This window comes from Macaca thibetana, chromosome 7 (assembly GCF_024542745.1).
Source record: "Macaca thibetana thibetana isolate TM-01 chromosome 7, ASM2454274v1, whole genome shotgun sequence".
NCBI classification, from domain to species: Eukaryota; Metazoa; Chordata; class Mammalia; order Primates; family Cercopithecidae; genus Macaca; species Macaca thibetana.
The window spans coordinates 144,054,711-144,072,837 of NC_065584.1; the positions used below are offsets into that span (position 1 = coordinate 144,054,711).

The 18,127-nt window shown below is 41.3% G+C and overlaps 1 protein-coding gene across 1 annotated transcript in view; it reads right to left on the minus strand.

Annotated features, from left to right (window-relative positions):
• Positions 1-18,127, minus strand: part of BNIP2 (BCL2 interacting protein 2) — a 1,133,240-nt gene that overhangs the window by 18,633 nt on the left and 1,096,480 nt on the right. The window contains exon 2 of the mRNA XM_050797284.1: positions 5,433-5,618. The gene's annotated coding sequence lies outside the window, so the exon portion shown is untranslated. The remainder of the gene's footprint in view (positions 1-5,432; positions 5,619-18,127) is intronic.

Consider the following 18,127-nt stretch of genomic DNA (forward strand, 5'->3'; position numbering starts at 1 on the left):
AATAATATCTAAACTCATGATTCAGCAGAGTCAACTAGTGTGCTTTTACATTTTCTTCTCAACAATTTGATGCCACAATTCCCGAGCCACTTAAAGAAGTCTATTCAGTAACTTGTCCTGTAAATGAACTATGCTATCTTTTGATTTGTTTCTTATCTATACTATGTCCTTCTCATATAGCTTGGCGTATGTTTTCAAACACTGAACTTGGTGAATGTCTTTTTATGCAACTACATATTTTAACATACGCCATGAACTTTAGTCTTAGCTTTTCCAAGGAATCATGTGAGTGCCAATATCCTCATTTCAAAAGTGAGAATCCAGAGATACTACCTCTGGTGCTGGAGTAAGAAACAGAAGTTTAGGTAAGGGAAAGATCAACCGATTAACAACGCAACAAAACAGTGAAAACTATAGAAGGAAAGAGGTATACATGAGTATTTAGTTCATTTACATTCAAGTCAATAGATGACTAAAATTATTTAATAAATAGCAGTAACATCTTTATTTTATTTTATTTTATTTTGCAGTAACATATTTAAGAGATACAGAGCATCACTAACAGTACTAAAAATAAAGTTAAAAGTGGTTGACACCAGGCTGGGAGCAGTGGCTCATGCCTGAAATCCTAGCACTTTGGGAGGCCAAGGTGGGCGGATCACTTGAGGTCAGGAGTTTAAAACCAGCCTGGCCAACATGGTGAAACCCCATCTCTACTAAAAATACAAAAACATTAGCCGGGTGTGGTGGCAGGCGCCTGTAATCCCAGCTACTTGGGAGGCTGAGGCAGGAGAATCGCTTGAACCTGGGAGATGGAGGTTGCAGCGAGCTGAGGTCACACCATTTCAACTCCAGCCTGGGTGACAGAGCAAAATCAGCAGAAAACGAAAGAGGGTGAAATGGAGAAAATGACCAACGCTTTTCATAGTAAGTCCTTCTACACCATTTAATTTTTAAAACTATACTATGACTTTAAAAGGTATTTATTAAATAAAATCAATTATGCCAGTCATTCACATCAACCAGTCTTCTAAAAGGAAAATGCAGTCATGTTCTATAGCTGTCTTGCCTGGTATGTCAACATTCAAAAGATGCAAAAAGTCATATAGAAAAAAGCCTTATGTTCTTTAACAACAAAATTACAATGGAAATGTCCTAAAGTGTTAGATTTCACAAGGTAAACTAAATTTGTATCTCTGCCAAGACTGGAAGCCTCTCTGCCCAGTTTGAATTTTTACTTATACTCAAGAGGAGGTTTTAAACATTCCCAAAAGGTTTCAATGTTTGATGATACACTTGTTAGCACAGAAAAAAAGTGGTAGATGCTGACTTTTCAACACCAACTTATTTGCTTGAAAAAGTAAAAAGTAAAAATACAAAAATTCAGCCAGGCATGGTGGCGCAATGACTGTAATCCTAGCTACCAGGGAGTCTATCGCTTGAACCCTGGAGGCGGAGGTTGCAGTGAGCTGAGATTGCACCACTGCACTCCAGTCTGGGCGACAAAGGAAGACTCTTGTCTCAAAAAACCAAACAAACAACAACAACAACAAAAATCAAATAGCTCCTTGAAAGACAGCCCAAGTTTTTCAGCTATCTCAACCTATTTATTCCATTTTTACCTTAGTATCATATTGAATCATGTGTTAATATCTCAGCAGATAGACATGGGTATTTAGTTTGAGGATAATCAATTATCTAAACTGAACATGGGGAAAGAGATATAGATAGATTTACTCTACCATTTCATCATGAATTTTAGGGGAAAAGTACACTAGGTAGGTCAAAACAATTTAAACAATTGAGGGACTACTGTTTCTTGGAAGCACTTTATCATCAAGCAGCTGTTAAGAACAGGAAACAAACAAGAAAGGAGTTAATATAACCACAACCACTTTGAAGCAAATCAGGATACTGCTGACTCACACGTTAACTGTGTTGCTTCCCATTTCTTGTTCATATTTTTTTTAGTAAATTAGAATGGGAAATAACACTTTAAGATGATACTTGTTTTTTTTTTTTTTTTTTTTTTTTTGAGATGGAGTCTCGCTCTGTCACCCAGGCTGGAGTACAGTGGCCGGATCTCAGCTCACTGCAAGCTCCGCCTCCCGGGTTCACACCATTCTCCTGCATCAGCCTCCCGAGCAGCTGGGACTACAGGCGCCCGCCACCTCGCCCGGCTAGTTTTTTGTATTTCTTTTAGTAGAGACGGGGTTTCACTGCGTTAGCCAGGATGGTCTCGATCTCCTGACCTCGTGATCCGCCCGTCTCGGCCTCCCAAAGTGCTAGGATTACAGGCTTGAGCCACCGCGCCCGGCCGATATTTGTTAAAATAACCTGTTGGCACAGGAATAACTTGATTTCTCAGTAGACTGACTCTTGGTAGTGGTGGTATATCCTTACTTATGCCACTCACCTGTTGCAGTCATAAAGATAAATTCAAAGCAGTTGTTTATCTTAGGTTAAAAATCAAAGAGACAATTGATTCCTTCTGACATCGCTTCAAGGGGGAGGAGTACTGATAAATCCAATCAAGATGAAGAAGCTTTTCCCAGGCAGTTTAGCAACATAAGCAAAAATTAAATGTTAAGATCACATTTAGGCCAGGCTCAGTGGCTCACTCTTGTAATCCTAACACCTTGGGAGAACAAGGTGGGAAGATGGTTTAAGCCCAGAAGTTCAAGCCTAGCTGGGCCACATAGTGAGATCTGTCTCTACAATTTTTTTTTTAAGATCACATTAGAACTGTTTAATTATAACACAATTATACGTGGTGATTTTACTATACATACTTTAACACTGCTGCTGCAATAGGTGCCAGTAACAACCGTTTATGCTGAAATCAATTACAGTAGGCATATGGAAATGCCCAGGCAAGCCTTTCACTTCCCCATTTAAACAAAAAGGTTTCATCCTAAACACTCATGTTCACTTTTTAACGAACAGCCTGTACGTTTAGATCACCAAACATCCTTGAAAAAATCCTAGATCTGTGCTTCTCATTGCTCCCTTGAGGGTATATAGTTTTTAAACAATGAAATGAGATGCTCTATCAGAAATGTTAACACAAGTCGGGCGTGGTGGCCCACACCTGTAATCCCAACACTTTGGGAGCCTGAGGCGGACGGATCACCTGACGTCAGGAGTTCAAGACCAGCCTGGCCAACACGGTGAAACCCCATCTCTACTAAAAATACAAAAATTAGCCGGGAGTGGCGGCACTGGCCTGTAATCCCAGTGATCAGGGAGGCTGAGGCAGGAGAATCGCTTGAACCTGGGAGGCAAAGGTTGCAGTGAGCCGGGATCGTGCCATTGCATTCCAGCCTGGGCAACACAGCAAGAGCGCATCTCGAAAAAACTAAATAAAATAAAATAAACGTTAACACAAAATTTAGAGGAAAAACTAGAATGGTGCTGACTTCTCCCAAAATTGTGAAAATATGGCAAAAGATGATTGTGCCACCTACAAAAGTTACATTTATTACCACTATGCAGAACATACTGAAAACGCTGTGACCTTTAAAAAGATAAAGTCTACTAACTGATGTCTCAGTTTGTTGTAGTTAGAAATATCAGTTGCAATAAAAAACTATAATTGTGGAATATTACTGTCACATTATACTAGTATTCTGCTTTATAAGATGTAAACATAACATGACATCTTTTTTTTTGAGACGAAGTCACACTCTGTCGCCCAGGCTGGAGTGCAGTGCTGCAATCTCGGCTCACTGCGGCCTCCGTCTCCTGGGTTCAAGCGATTCTTATACTTCTGTCTCCCGAGTAGCTGGGATTGCAGGCACATGCGACCATGCCTGGCTAATTTTTGTATTTTTAGTAGAGACGGCGTTTCATCACATTGGCCAGGCTTGTCTCATCTCATTGCTTTATCATTTTTTGCTCTTGACCTCAGGTGATCTGCCCACCTTGGCCACCCAAAGTAACAAGACATCTTTTATCTACTATCAGACCTGTAACTTACTAGATCTGGTTACATATACTTTCTCTGACGCCTTTCTCCCTATTGCTCCTTCTACCAGCATTACTCCAGACAGAATGAACAGAACTTTTCCAGAGTGCTTTCCACATGTACTAACCACTTTCACGTCCATCATCTCATATTCCAACCAGCAACTTTGGGATGCATGACACTTGTGTTATCATCATTGTATCTTATATATGAGGCAATGACACGACATCCTGGTCTCCATATCTAGTCCAGAACTGCTTCTAATATAGCACACCGTCAGCAGTGCACTGGCAACTGTATACAGAATAAGCCTGTCATGCCTGATTTGGTTGCACTTAGCTTCAAAGGTCTTGTAGTGCCTGAAGGCCATAATAGCACTGACTTACGACAATCTAGTTCAAGTTCCGTTTGCAGAAGTGGATCTGTCATACTTCCTGTCTAAGCCCAACAGTGTTGGGCTGCACTAGAGATTACGAAGACTAGGAATAGAGTTTAGAAAAAATATAAAACAACAAAAACTAAGAATATGTGCAAAATGATGAAAAACTAGTCTGCAGGGGTAACTTAACTGAGTAACATCAGTTGTAATTTTGAGGAAACAGCGATTTACAAATTACGGAATTTGTTTCTACAACTGCAGAGATTCCTATAAACTATTAGAAAAACTACATTTAATTGAAAATAAGAAATCAGGTATTAGGTGAAATAGAGATCCTAATCAAGAGAAGCTGCGAATGAAAAAAGCAACACTAAAATGCAATCACATAGTTTATTCAACTAAATAAATAGGAGGCACTGTGACTATCTTGACGAACACCGCAAAAGCTGTGCCCTCAAAGAGCTCACAGGACACACAGACAAGTAACTCCAGAGACATGAGATGCATCCAGAAATCCAAACCATTTTGCCAGGTATTTAAACAGAAAAGGTAGTGTCTAGATTCACGCGGGGACTCGGCTTTTGACGTACACACTCTGTATTTGGTTGAGCGTACTCGGGAAGATCTATTAAAGCCCTGATTACTTATGCTGCTTCCGTGTCTATTCCCCGAGGTTACGAGGCATACCAGAGGTCCAAGTTTCTTTGTTCTGCACCAGGACGGACGCTGGTCATAAATACTGAACCATCGTAGCCCCGCCACTTCACCCACACCAGGGTAAAAAAGGAGTGGAGGAAGGGCAAGGTTCCATCCCGAGCACAACTACCAGAAACGGAAAAGGGGTGGGGTGGGGGGCCAAACTGCCAAATACAAACAGGACCCGAGCCAAGGGCGGGGACCTAAACTGGGCGGAGATCCAGGAAGCGCCTTCCGAGCAGGTTCTATGGCTCCCCCCTACCAAGGATAACTCTCTGAGTTTCCTCTCCGCGGACGTCGTGGGCACGCGCCCGACAGACTTGCGCCCCTAGGCCGGTTCCCAGTCCAGCTACGGAGCCACGGTGCCAAGTCCTCCCAGGCCGCACTCACCCCGGAGGAAGCCTTGGCCCCCTCGTCCTCTTCGCCCCTCCAGGCCGGCGACGTGGGGCTGACGGCCAGGTCGTAAAAAGCAGCGCCGAGCGGAGCCCGCTCCCCTCGCTCGGCGGTGGAGACCCCAGCCCAATCCCTCGGCCGCAGCGGCACGGCGGCGGCGGCAACAGCTGACCCGGACGCAGTGAGAGGCCCCGGCGGAAGTGATAACATCCCGGCCTCCTCCGGGCGCGGCAGCCGGAGGCGTGGTGGCGGCGGAGGCGTGGCGTCTTCTTGAAACCCACACGGCATATCCCCACCCGCTCAGACGTCACGAGCTAGCGCTCGCGCCTGCCCGCGAGGGGTGGGCCTTCCTTGCCTCTGGGCGGAACCGTCGCGGCGACTCCTTATTGGTGGCGTTACTGCGCCTCAAGGCGTTTCTTCAGTCTTTGCTGTCCGCAGGGACGCTGTCCAGTAGTCTCAGTTATTTTTGTTTTCTTTCTGCCTGTCTTTATTGATCATTACAGTAGGTGAAATTATGGATATCAATAATAATATTGTAATGCAATAGGTGCAATTATCAATATCAATATTATTACAACAGGTGCAATTATCAGTATCATTACGATAGGTGCAATTATCAACGTTCAATAATAATGTGAATTGTAAAGTGGATGAAATAAGGGGAGGAGGCCGGGCGCGGTGGCTTATGCCTGTAATCCCAGCACTTCGGGAGGGCGAGGCGCGTGGATTACCGGAGGTCAAGAGTTCGAGACCAGCCTGGCCTACTTGGTGATCCCTCGTCTCTACCAAACGTACAAAAACTAGCTGGGCGTGGTGGCGCGCATCTGTAATCCCAACTACTGAAGAGACGGAGGCGGAGTTTGCAGTGAGCCGATATCGTGCCATTGCACTCCAGCTTGGACAACAGAGCAAAAACTCCGTCTCAAAAAAAGGAAAAAGGGGGAAAAAATGAAAAGAGAAAAGAAATAAAGGGAGGAAAAATATCCGAGGCCTCATTTTGGGGAGCTAGGCCTCAAAAGTGACCTTGGAGTTTGGTAATATTTGCGTGTGAACAGCTTCATAGCAGTGCTTCTCTTCACTGGGGGAACGGTCCGTTTATTTTGTAAAAATTTTCGATTAGTTGTTGACCACAAGTTGATAAAACAGAAAAATGAAAAGGCATACAAAGTCCAAGTCAAAACTTTTTATCGTTAGAGTTAACAGCCATAAAATTACCTGCAAAATTGCCATAGAGTTTTCTACTGTCTCTCTGCAGACAATTTACAAACAGTTCTCAAAAGAGCCAGGTCTATAGACCATGGTTAGAGTACTCAAGGTAAACTACTCAAATTAGACTATACTCAGCTGTACAGTTTCAACCAAATGAGATTTGTTTGGAGAACATCATAGTCTCTCTCAGCTGGGCGTGCCTCTAATCCCAGCACTTTGAGAAGCCGAGTATCCCAGCACTTTGAGAGGCCGAGTCGGGTAGATGGCTAGACCTCAGGGCAACAAGGCAAGACCCCATCTCTTTAAAAAAAAAAAAAAAAAAGAGAGAAAGGAAAGGGAGAGAGAAAGAAAGGAAAGAGAGAGAGAAAGAAAAGAAAAGAAAAGAAAAACTAAGTAGACTTGGTGGCATGCACCTGTGGTCCCAGCTACTTGGGAGGCTGGGGTGGGAGAATCTCTTGAGCCTGGCAGGCAGCAGATGTAGTGAGCCAAGATCACGCCACTGCACTCCAGCCTGGGTGACAGAGCGAGACCCTATCTTTAAAAAAAAAAAAAAAAAAAAAAAAAAAAAAAAAAAAATCCCTTTCCAAAGTTTCATCTGATAAATCCATAGAAAGCCTCAGCAGTCAAGTGTTTGGGTGATTCCATTAGGGAACGATCAGGCCTGAAGGAAACAGAAAAGCTCAAAAATTTAAATCATTGACTAAAAATGCAGCAGTCTGCCTGGATTTCACATTGCTTTGGCAACATTTGCCCACCATCGGTAGATTAGATTCTGTCTCTTTGATAAAATGAGAAGAAAACAGTACCTACCATATAGGGTTTTTGTGAGATGAAGTCGTGTGTATTAGGACAATGGTTGTCATATTGTAATCACATTTAAGTATTAGGTATTATTTTATCCTATTCTAGCAATTTCACTAAATAGCTGGTAGAGAAAGCAAAACTGATCAACAGAGCTTTAGCTAAACAACTTATTGGGCCAAGAAATTTCATCTTGAGTTACAGAATTTTTTATAGTTTCATATTTTGCTTCTTCAGTTCTGCAATGTGCAGAATTCCCCACAGGGTGGCAGAAAATCATTGGAAATCATATGCAGTTATGTGATTTAGATCTTTAGTTCCTTCTTCATTTTAATAACTTTATCATTTAATAAGCTTGATCAGTGTTTGCTTTGGTTTTGAGTAAGCCATCCTATTATTTATCTTTTTATCCCTATCTCGTTAATTATCCATGCTTATTGTTGAAACATTACAAACTACAGGTAAGCCAAAAAGATAACTATTATTAACATATTTCTGTATAGCCTTTCAGATTATATATATCCACATACATATATATTTTATGTATAAATTGCACATGTAAGTCTTTATAAAAATCAGAAAATATACTTAGTGGTTTATAATCTCCATTTTCTTATTTTCATTTAAACTAGATTATGAGCTGGATGCAGTGGCTCACACCTGTAATCCCAGCACTTTGGGAGACTGAGGTGGGTGGATCACCTGAGGTCAGGAGTTCGGGACCAGCCTGGCCAACATGGAGAAACCACGTCTCTACTAAAAATACAAATATTAGCTAGGTGTGGTGGTGGGCACCTGTAATCCCAGCTGCTTGGGGGTACTGAGGCAGGAGAATCATGTGAACTCAGGAGGCGGAGGTTGCAGTGAGCCGAAATCACACCACTGCACTCTAGCCTGGGCAACAGAGTGAGACTGTGTCTCAAAAATAAATAAATAAAAATGCAGATTCTGAGGCTTCACCCTCTACAGTCTATGGAAAGATATGGGAATCTGTATTATAAAAACAAATAAAATATATTATGAACTCTTTTTCAAGTCAATAAATACATTCCAATGCTATTATTTTCATTATGGATAATTTATTTGTTAAACAGTCCTTTATTGACCTTTTAGGTTGTTCCTTTTTTTTTTTTTTTTGAGACAGGGTCTCACTCTGTTGCCCAGGCTGGAGTGCAGTGGCATGGTCTCAGCTCACTGCAGCCTCCACCTTTTGATTTAAGTGATTCTCGTGCCTCAGCCTCCTGAGTAGCTGGGATTATAGGCATGCGCCACCATGTCTGCTAAGTTGTGTACTTTTGGAAAGACAGGTTTTTGCCATGTTGCCTGGGGTTGTCTTGAACTCCTGGCCTCAAGTGAACTCCTGCCCACCTTGGCCTCCCCAAATGCTGAGAATACAGGTGTGAGCCACCACGCCCGGCCTCGTTCCATTTTTTTTGTTTTGTTTTTGAGACGGAGTCTCGCTCTGTCGCCCTGGCTGGAGTACAGTGGTGTGATCTCGGCTCACTGCAATCTCCACCTCCCAGGTTGAAGTGATTCTCTTGCCTCAGCGTCCCGAGTAGCTAGGATTATAGGCGTGCACCACCACGCCTGGCTAATTTTTGTGTTTTTAGTAGAGACGGGGTTTCACCATGTTGGTCAGGCTGGTCTCGAACTCCTGACCTCAGGCAATCTTCCTGCCTCAGCCTCCCGTGGTGCTGGGCAACACTTCATAGAGTGTTCAAAAAGTCAGAAACATAGGACTAATTTATTTTCAAGCAATTTATTAGTAACATTTTGAAATAATATTGCTCAATATATTTTCCTTTGACTTCCACATAGTGTCTTAGGTAACTGTCTCTAAAGCAATAAATCTAATTGTTAATCTAAAATAGGATGTTAAAAATACACTGTAGGCCAGGTGTGGCTCACGCCTGTAATCCCAGCACTTTGGGAGGCTGAGGTGGGTGGATCACCTGAGGTCAGGAGTTGGAGACCAGCCTGGCCAACATGGTGAAACCCCACCTCTACTAAAAATACGAAATAGCTGGGTGTGGTGGCACATATCTGTAATCCCAGCTACTCGGGAGGCTGAGGCAGGGGAATTGCTTGAACTTGGGAGGCGGAGGTTTCAGTGACCCGAGATAGTGCAACTGAACTCCAGCCTGGATGACAGAACAAGACTGTGTCTCAAAAAACAAATTAAAAAACCCTACTGTATTCCCTGTATTTCCAAACGTTTTGGACAAGATTTAGGGCATTTTTACAATTACTTATTATTTCCTTGAATAGGCAGATATTTAAGCTCTTAAAAATTGGGGAAAACTTCAGTGGAAGAAAAAGCGTGGCTTCCAGCCCTTACGCCCTACGTGGCAGGTAACACTTGGAAAGTGATACATTAGCTCAGAGCCATGATCAACCTTTTCTTGTGTAGTTTCTGCCTTTGGTGTTATGTTTAAATAGGCATTCCTCACACTAAAATTATACAGTCACTGTTGTTTTCTTTTCTTTTTTTTTTTTTGAGACGGAATCTCACTCTGTCGTCCAGGCTGGAATGCGGTGGTGTGATCTCGGCTCACTGCAACCTCCACCTCCCAGGTTCAAGCTAATTTTTGTATTTTTAGTAGAGACAGGGTTTCACTATTTTGGCCAGGCTCGTCTTGAACTCCTGACCTCATGATCCACCTGCTTCACCCTCCCAAAGTGCTGGGATTACAGGCGTGAGCCATCACGCCTGGCCCGTCACTGTTGTTTTCTTCTGGTGGTCTTATAGTTTCTTTTTCTTTTCTTTCTTTTTTTTTTTTTTAACAAATGAATATTAAATCCAACTGGAATTTTGTGTTTATGCTTATGACATGACTAGGGAATCTGACTTTACTAAACTGACTAAACAGTTTGCCTAAAAGCATTTATTGAGTAATCCAGTAATTCTCGAACTCACCTAGGACTCAGTCAAATGAACGTTTACTTTCAAAGTTGTCATTTTAGGTTACCCACTTCTTTCAAGTATCCATTCATTTGATACATCTTTATTTACTTATTACATATTTATTTAGAAATGGGGTCTTGCTATTTTACCTAGGCTGGTCTCCAACTCTTGGCCTCAAGCAATCCTCCTGCCTCAGCCTCTCAAAATGCTTTGCCATGCCCGCTTGAGATATATATATATATATATATATATATATATATATATATATATGTATGTTTTGAGACAGGGTTTCACTCCGCCGTCTGGGCTGGAGTGCAGTGGCACGATCTTGGCTCACTGCGACCTCCGCCTTCCGGGTTTGTGCCTCAGCCATCAGAGTAGCAGGACTATAGGCATGTGCCACCACACCTGGCTAATTTTTTTATTTTCATTTTTTAGTAGAGACAGGGTTTGGCCATGTTGGCCAGGCTGGTCTCCAACTCCTGACTTTGAGTGATCTGCCTGCTTCAGCCTCTCAAAATGCTGGGATCACAGGTGGGAGCCACCACACCTGGCCAATAAATCTTTATTGAACAATATTGCAAATCAATGCTGTTGGGCCCTGAGGATGCAGGTAAAAAAGACATAGTATCTGCCTTCAAAGAGCTTATCAACTGGTCAGGAAGAGGAGCAATGAAGACAATAAACAATTTGGTGGATTGAGGTGACCTTGGTACTTTTCAGGTGCAGCTAAATTGAAGGGAGCTAAACAGATTAAAGAGTGGGAGATAAAGGCAGTAGAGGTTTTCTGAATGAAGAGATCTTGAACTTATAAGAGAATGATTTTTCCGGAAGAGGGAATTGGCATATGCAAATTCACAGAGGCTTCTAGGAACTGCAATATTCAGCATGACCAGAGCACAAGATCTGGGAGAAGGGGTGGCTGTGAACAGCCCTTAACAAAAAGGAAGTAGTCAAAGGCCAGATTAAAAAGGGATTTTTTAATAGTAAGGATTTATTTGCAGCCAATATAATGAGCAATGTGGAAAAGCAATCACCTATTAATTTATAATTGCATTCCAAAAGAAGAGATTGAAAGGTATCCTGCACAGTGGCAGCAGTGTTAGGATAAATCCTCCTAAGACAATGAACTTTGAGAAAGGCAGCACTCATTTGAATATATGCTTCAGTATGTGTTAAAAGCATTTATGATACTTTGTCACACTTCATACATCAAAATAAAAGTGCTCAGCCAACATAGACTTGAAGAGGTGCTGAGCCTGTGCCAAGAGTGGTGGGGAGTGAAGAAAGGTCACAGGCATGGACATGAGGGCTAGAGAGGGAGGCAGAAGGCACCATCTGACCTATGCTAACAAGGGGTGATGTATCAGACTCTGATGAGAACAGGTCCTCTGACAACTTTTTGAAAGAATGATAATAGGCCAGGCGCGTTGGCTCACTGTAATCCCAGCACTTTGGGAGGCCGAGGTGGGCGGATCATGAGGTCAAGAGATCGAGACCATCCTAGCTAACAAGATGAAACCCCCGTCTCTACTAAAAATACAGCAACAAAATCAGCTGGGCATGGTGGGAGGTGCCTGTAGTCCCAGCTACCCGGGAGGCTGAGGCAGGAGAATGGCGTGAACCCAGGAGGCGGAGCTTGCGGTGAGCCAAGATCTCGTCATTGCATTCCAGCCTGGGTGACAGAGCAAGACTCCATCTTAAAAAAAAAAAAAAAAAAAAAGATAACAGTGTTCAGGGTGAGTGGTGGAGTGGCTTTTCTCTGGGAAGCTCTCTCTATTGGCACATGGTTTCCACAGGGAAGGATCTTCTGTAGCCTGGGAATTACTAATTACTCCTCGGGTCCCCGACTCCCCAGATTTCTGTTTTTTGTTTGTACTTATTCTGTACTGGGATACACGTTGTGTCCTGTTTCCCTACTCCATCTGGCCCACTCTGCCATGAAGTGTGAGAGTCTCGTGCTAAGTCCTGTTCAGCACACAGATTCTTGGGTAGCTTTTTTTCTGCTTCTTTGTGCTTTGCTATTCCCATTGCTAGTCCTTCCTCCTTTCATCAAACCAGCCTCATAGCATCTCCCAACAGACGGGGAATTTGGGGTATGCTATTACTCTGTACTAACAGGGCATGTTGTACTCCTTCAAATAATTTTTGTAAATAATTAAAAGCATCTCCTCACACAGTCTTCCTCTGAATGTTTCTCAGAATTCCTACCTTACAGATGGCAAAATGAAGGTATCTATTAGCGTGGGAAAATTCCTCACACAGCTGCTGCCATCCCATGTGACACTTTTCTGCAAATTAGTCGAGGAATCTCTTCTGGCTATAGGAGAAGCCTTCAGAATAGGCTGAGCCCTTCTGGCTCAGCTCACCTACCTTGCCCCAAGGAGCTCATAAAACTCTTTAGAGTCTTGAGCTGATCATGCTCAATAGACGTCTTTGTGCAAATTTTCAAAAGCTAGCCCTCCCGCCTGGGCAGGTAGAGCCTTGCTCCAGAGCCTGTGGCTTGATAAATGGAGTGCTCCCTCAGCTGAGTGTTGTGTGCAGGGCACAACCTGCTCACCTGGAGAGACTGGCCCTGGTTCCCCACCAAGGTCTTGGAATCACATGTAGTTATTTTCCCTATAATAAGACTTCCTTGGGCCGGGGACTCATGTCTGTAATCCCAGCACTTGGGGAGGCCAAGGCCGGCAGATCACTTGGGGTTAGGAGTCCGAGACGAATCTGTTCCAGATGGCGAAACCCCATCTCCACTAAAAATGCCCACAAAAAATCAGCTCTGTGTGGTAACTTACGCCTATAATGTCAGCTACTTGTGAGGGTAAGGCAGGAGAATCACTTGAATCCAGGAGGCGGAGGTTGCAGTGAGCTGAGATCCTGCCATTGCACTCCAGCATGGATGACAGAGCAAGACCCTGTCTCAAAAAGAAAAGAAGACTCCTTTATTGTTCTGTCAATAAATCATGTTTGGAGGACTGGATTTCTACATGAAGATTCTGTTTCTAGATACATTCGCATATGCTACTTAATTAGATGTTCACTAGAACTGCTTCCCAGTACCCAAGCCAACCTTGGACTAGAAGATGAGAGAGGATGAGGAAGATATTTAAGACGATGCTTAGGAAATGCTTGTGTAAGTTCAAATTTTAAAAGGTGTAAGATACATTGCACAAAACTCACATGCTGCTTCACTTTCCACTGTAGGATTTTATAGACAGGTTGTTCTCACTTACAAGCATATAAATTCAGTGATGTTTGGCAGCTTGCTCATAATTTTCAAAAAGAAAATGAAGTAACCTTTTTACATGGACTGGAGATGTCTTTGCTGGTTAAGCTTGAGGGTAAAAACTGGATACAATTATATATTCATTTAATTATTTATAACTTGAGTTGAAATGAATGTGTATATATTTTTTACTTGTTCACTTTATAAAATTCAAAACTAAACCCAGCAGCAGTTTTGTCTTTGGCATGGTGACAAGTTTCCTTTCTTCAATGAACCCGTCAAAGAAATTGTTCCAGAGAGAATCTGTGCTTCCCAATTTCAGAAAATCAAATTGAACTGTACACAATTACACATCACCATTGTGTGATGCTTCCACATCCCAGAGTGTGAAAGAGAGCAGCAGCAATATATATTTCTAATAAACATTTCCATATCCGGCTGGGCGCAGTGGCTCACGCCTGTAATCCCAGCACTTTGGGAGGCCGAGGTGGGTAGGTCACCTGAGGTTGAGAGTTCAAGACCAGCCTGACCAACATGGAAAAACCCCGTCTCTACTAAAAATACAAAAAAATTAGCTGGGCATGCTGGTGCATGCCTGTAATAATCCCAGCTACTCGGGATGCTGAGGCAGGAGAATCGCTTGAACCTGGGAGGCAGAGGTTGCGGTGAGCTAAGATTGTACCATTGCACTTCAGCCTGGGCAACAGGAGCGAAACTCCATCTCGAAAAGAAAAGAAAAGAAATACTTCCATGTACTGTTAGATTATAGCCATTCACAGGAAAAACTAGGCTTAGTTGTCAGAGGATTTTATTGCCCAGAACTTTAGCGATTCAACTCATTCAAATAAATAGCTAGGTTATAGTTTGCAGTGAAGTGAGACTGAGAGTTCAGATTTGGACATAGTCATATTTGCTGAGGAGGAGGGGGTGTGCATTTCATCCAACAAAAGTTGGGAAAGGCTGATGCTAGCTTAGATGACTCATCAAAACCAATAGTGTGAAGAAATCCTTTTTTTTTTTTTTTTTTTTTGAAACCGAGTCTTGCTCTGTTACCCAGGCTGGAGTGCAATGGCAAAATCTCAGCTCACTGCAACCTCTGCCTCCCAGGTTCAAGCAATTATCCTGCGTCAGCCTCCCGAGTAGCTGGAACTATAGGTGCACTGTGTCAGGCTAATTTTTGTATTTTTAGTAGAGACAGGGTTTCACCATATTGGCCAGGCTGGCCTGGAACTCCTGATCTCAGGTGATCTGCCCTCCTTGGCATCCCAAAGTGCCGGGATTACAGGTGTGAGCCACCGTGCCCGACCAGTGTGAAGAAATCTTAGAGTCCATATTCAAGTCCTCTGTGAGGATATTTCTGCGGTCATAAAAACTTACAAATACGAGTTTAAAATTATCTGAGGATATAAATTTTATATTATAAAATCATAAACTGGCAAAATCATAGCAACCACTTGCTTACTCTCATGGTTGCCATTTGGAAAGTAGCTGATGGACAGCGATGCATGTACACTGAATCCTCTACACTGAATAGTATACAAGATCTTCTACACTCAGTAGGGGTCATTACAAAAATTATTCTTCACTTAAATAATTAATGCTCTTGCAGAAGTATTAATATACAGTATCCGCATGCTTGGTTTATAATTAAAATAAAGATTAATCTTGATGAGGGAAGTAGATTTCCCTCTTTCTTCTGTTCTTCAGGATATGAAATGTTAATAACACTGTGATCAACTATATTTAGAAAAACATGAATAAGCAATAGCCTCCAATTAGAAAAAAGCAATTTGTTTGTTTGATTGACTGATAATTTTACCAGTGATAATGTTTTTTAAATTCTTTTTGGGGTGGAGAAGTAGAAGTGAGAATTGATCAGCTAAAGCTAAGTCAATTTCAGTCTCCTCATGCAGATTAACACAAAATTAGATATAACACTGTCGTTCATCAAAGCATTAATCATTCATTCTGCATCTTTAGAGTCAAAGCGCAATCTTATTTGTTTAGAGAAAACGAATGCATTTCAAAATATGCAAGTAATTGTTGGGTTATCAATTGGAAATTTTATTATATTTAACAAAAAGCACTGATACGGCTCTATGTAAGGCACATGCAATTTTATTTAACACAAATATAAAAAAAGGTGGCATCATCTAATTCAGTGTTGTAACAGGTAAATGTTCTACAAGTGTATTTCCAGAAATAGTTTACATTCTAAAAGTAACTTACTCAGCTGAGAGAATCTAGGTGGTTATTTGTATTTTAAAACATAGGAATTCTGTAAATTGATAAAAATGTACTAACAGTTTTAAAAATGAATTGCAGTACAACTGAGAAGAACATATTAAAATTGTAACATTATTTCTCATTTATATGGTTCCTTTATGATAAAGAAGGAAAAACACCTTCTCCTAATACAATTGCTAAAACATTAAATTACACTTACTAGGAAAAAGAAGAAAACTTTCCAATTTCAGGTATATACATAATAGGGAGAAATGAAATGTGAAGTTTAGTATGAATTATCATCTTTAAAGATCCTTAGTATGTAACATCTTAGATTATTTTTTTAGAGGAATATTAATTCCTTAGAAGATTAGTCATTTAATATGAATGATTTTAATGTAAGTCATACACACACGTATGAATGAGATGCCATTCCATCTATATGCCTTGTGTGTAGTTTGAGGTAGGGAATGGGATTTGAATCAGTAAGATGACTAATGCCTGAAATTACATTATTAGTCTTTCCTTAATTAGCTTATGACACTGATCCATGTTAAAATGCAATTCTTTTTCGTAGAAGGGCTTAACACATAAACCTTATTCTAAAATGGAAGGCATGCGAACTTGGTTGGGGTTAGGAGGAGCATTTTAATTCTTATTTTTCTACAATCTCTGTGACCTTAGGCAAGTTACCTAACTTCCCCTGACGTTGTTTCCTTATTAATTTCTGACTACCTAAGACTCATTTTATCTAAGTTAGCATTTTGCCTAAAGCTGAGATGATTATTTCCTTGATTTTTAGAAATTCACTAAAATGTTATGTGGATGTTTAAGCACAAGCATCTGAAAATTATATTTTACATGTCTATATTCTGTCTTTTCAAAAAATGGCGTAACACAAGAAGACCATCCAAATACATACATAATTCCATGCCAGGTAATAGGAAAGATATTTTAAAAATCTGGATATTCACAAAGTATGTTGGTATTTACAGTTTGCAGGTTTGCATGGTATAGTTGATAGAGCCCTGAACTCAGAATCAGCACATTTTCTTTAAAATTTCAATCCGACCATTGAATTTGTAGATCCTCCTCCCCCTACTCCCTCCCACTTCATTCCTATCTGCATTATCTGAGACTAGAAACGAGGCAACAGCATATGAGGAAACAGATGACAGTTTCAGGCATTGCCTTGAACTGATTATTTTTTGTTTGAGGCCCATTCTGAAAATGCAGAATTCCTTCAAAGTTTTGTCTATAAGACTGCCTCTTCTTTTTTTTTTTTTGAGACGGAGTCTTGCTCTGTCGCCCTAGCTGGAGTGCAGTGGCAGTGATCTCCACTCACTGCAATCTCTGCCTCCCTGCTTTAAGCAATTCTCCCACCCCAGCCTCCCGAGTAGCTGGGATTACAGCGCGTGCCACCATGCCTGGTTAACTTTTGTATTCTTAGTAGAGACAGAGTTTCACCATGTTGGCCAGGATGGTCTTGGACTCCTGACCTCAAGCAATCCGCCCACCTCGGCCTCCCAAAGTACTGGGATTACAGGTGCAAGCCACCGCGCCTGGCCAAAACTGCCGCCTCTTGTAACAGTTTTTGCTTCAGTTCCTTATCCAACCTGGAGGTATAGAGAACACATGCTGAAATGTAATCACTTGAAACTTGCTCTTTTTTTCATTTTAATAATTCTTTTTTGTGTTTTGACTATTAAAAAAACCATTCCCTAGCAAATGAATTTCTTGGCTCAGCTATATTTATTTGTAAAGTATTAATAAAAATGTGTGTATTTTTAGGTTCTTCTAGCTAGGGTACAATATATTCCTGAAGGTGTCCTAGGGGCCTCTTAAATAAGGAATCTTTTTTAAATTAACAAATCTATTAAAAATTAAGCTTCTTATTTCTGTTTATTTTTTAAGTCACAGGTTCTGGTCTTCACTGCCCATCTTCTCCTACACCCTTGTAAAATGGTTTGGTATTTCATTTTTGATCTAGGAAAGAATAATTCATTTTTATCTTCATTTAATTTTAATAGTCAAGGAGTAGTCTATAAAGAGTGAATAAATTTAATCCTTCTGCAATTAGTGTCAAGTTAATTCATTCTGGATGTGAATAACTGAAGAAATACAGACCCTCCCACACACTGACAGACACCTTTATCAGGTTTAATGTTTTATGTAAATGATTCTACTTGAAAGGAAGCTGTCTTGTTTCTCCCTCCTCCTTTTCTGTCCTTGTTAATTGTTTTTAAACCTAAACTTTCTCTCAGCATTTTCTCAAGACTATAGTACCATTCACTGAATCAACTGTGTTGATCCTATAAAGATAACACA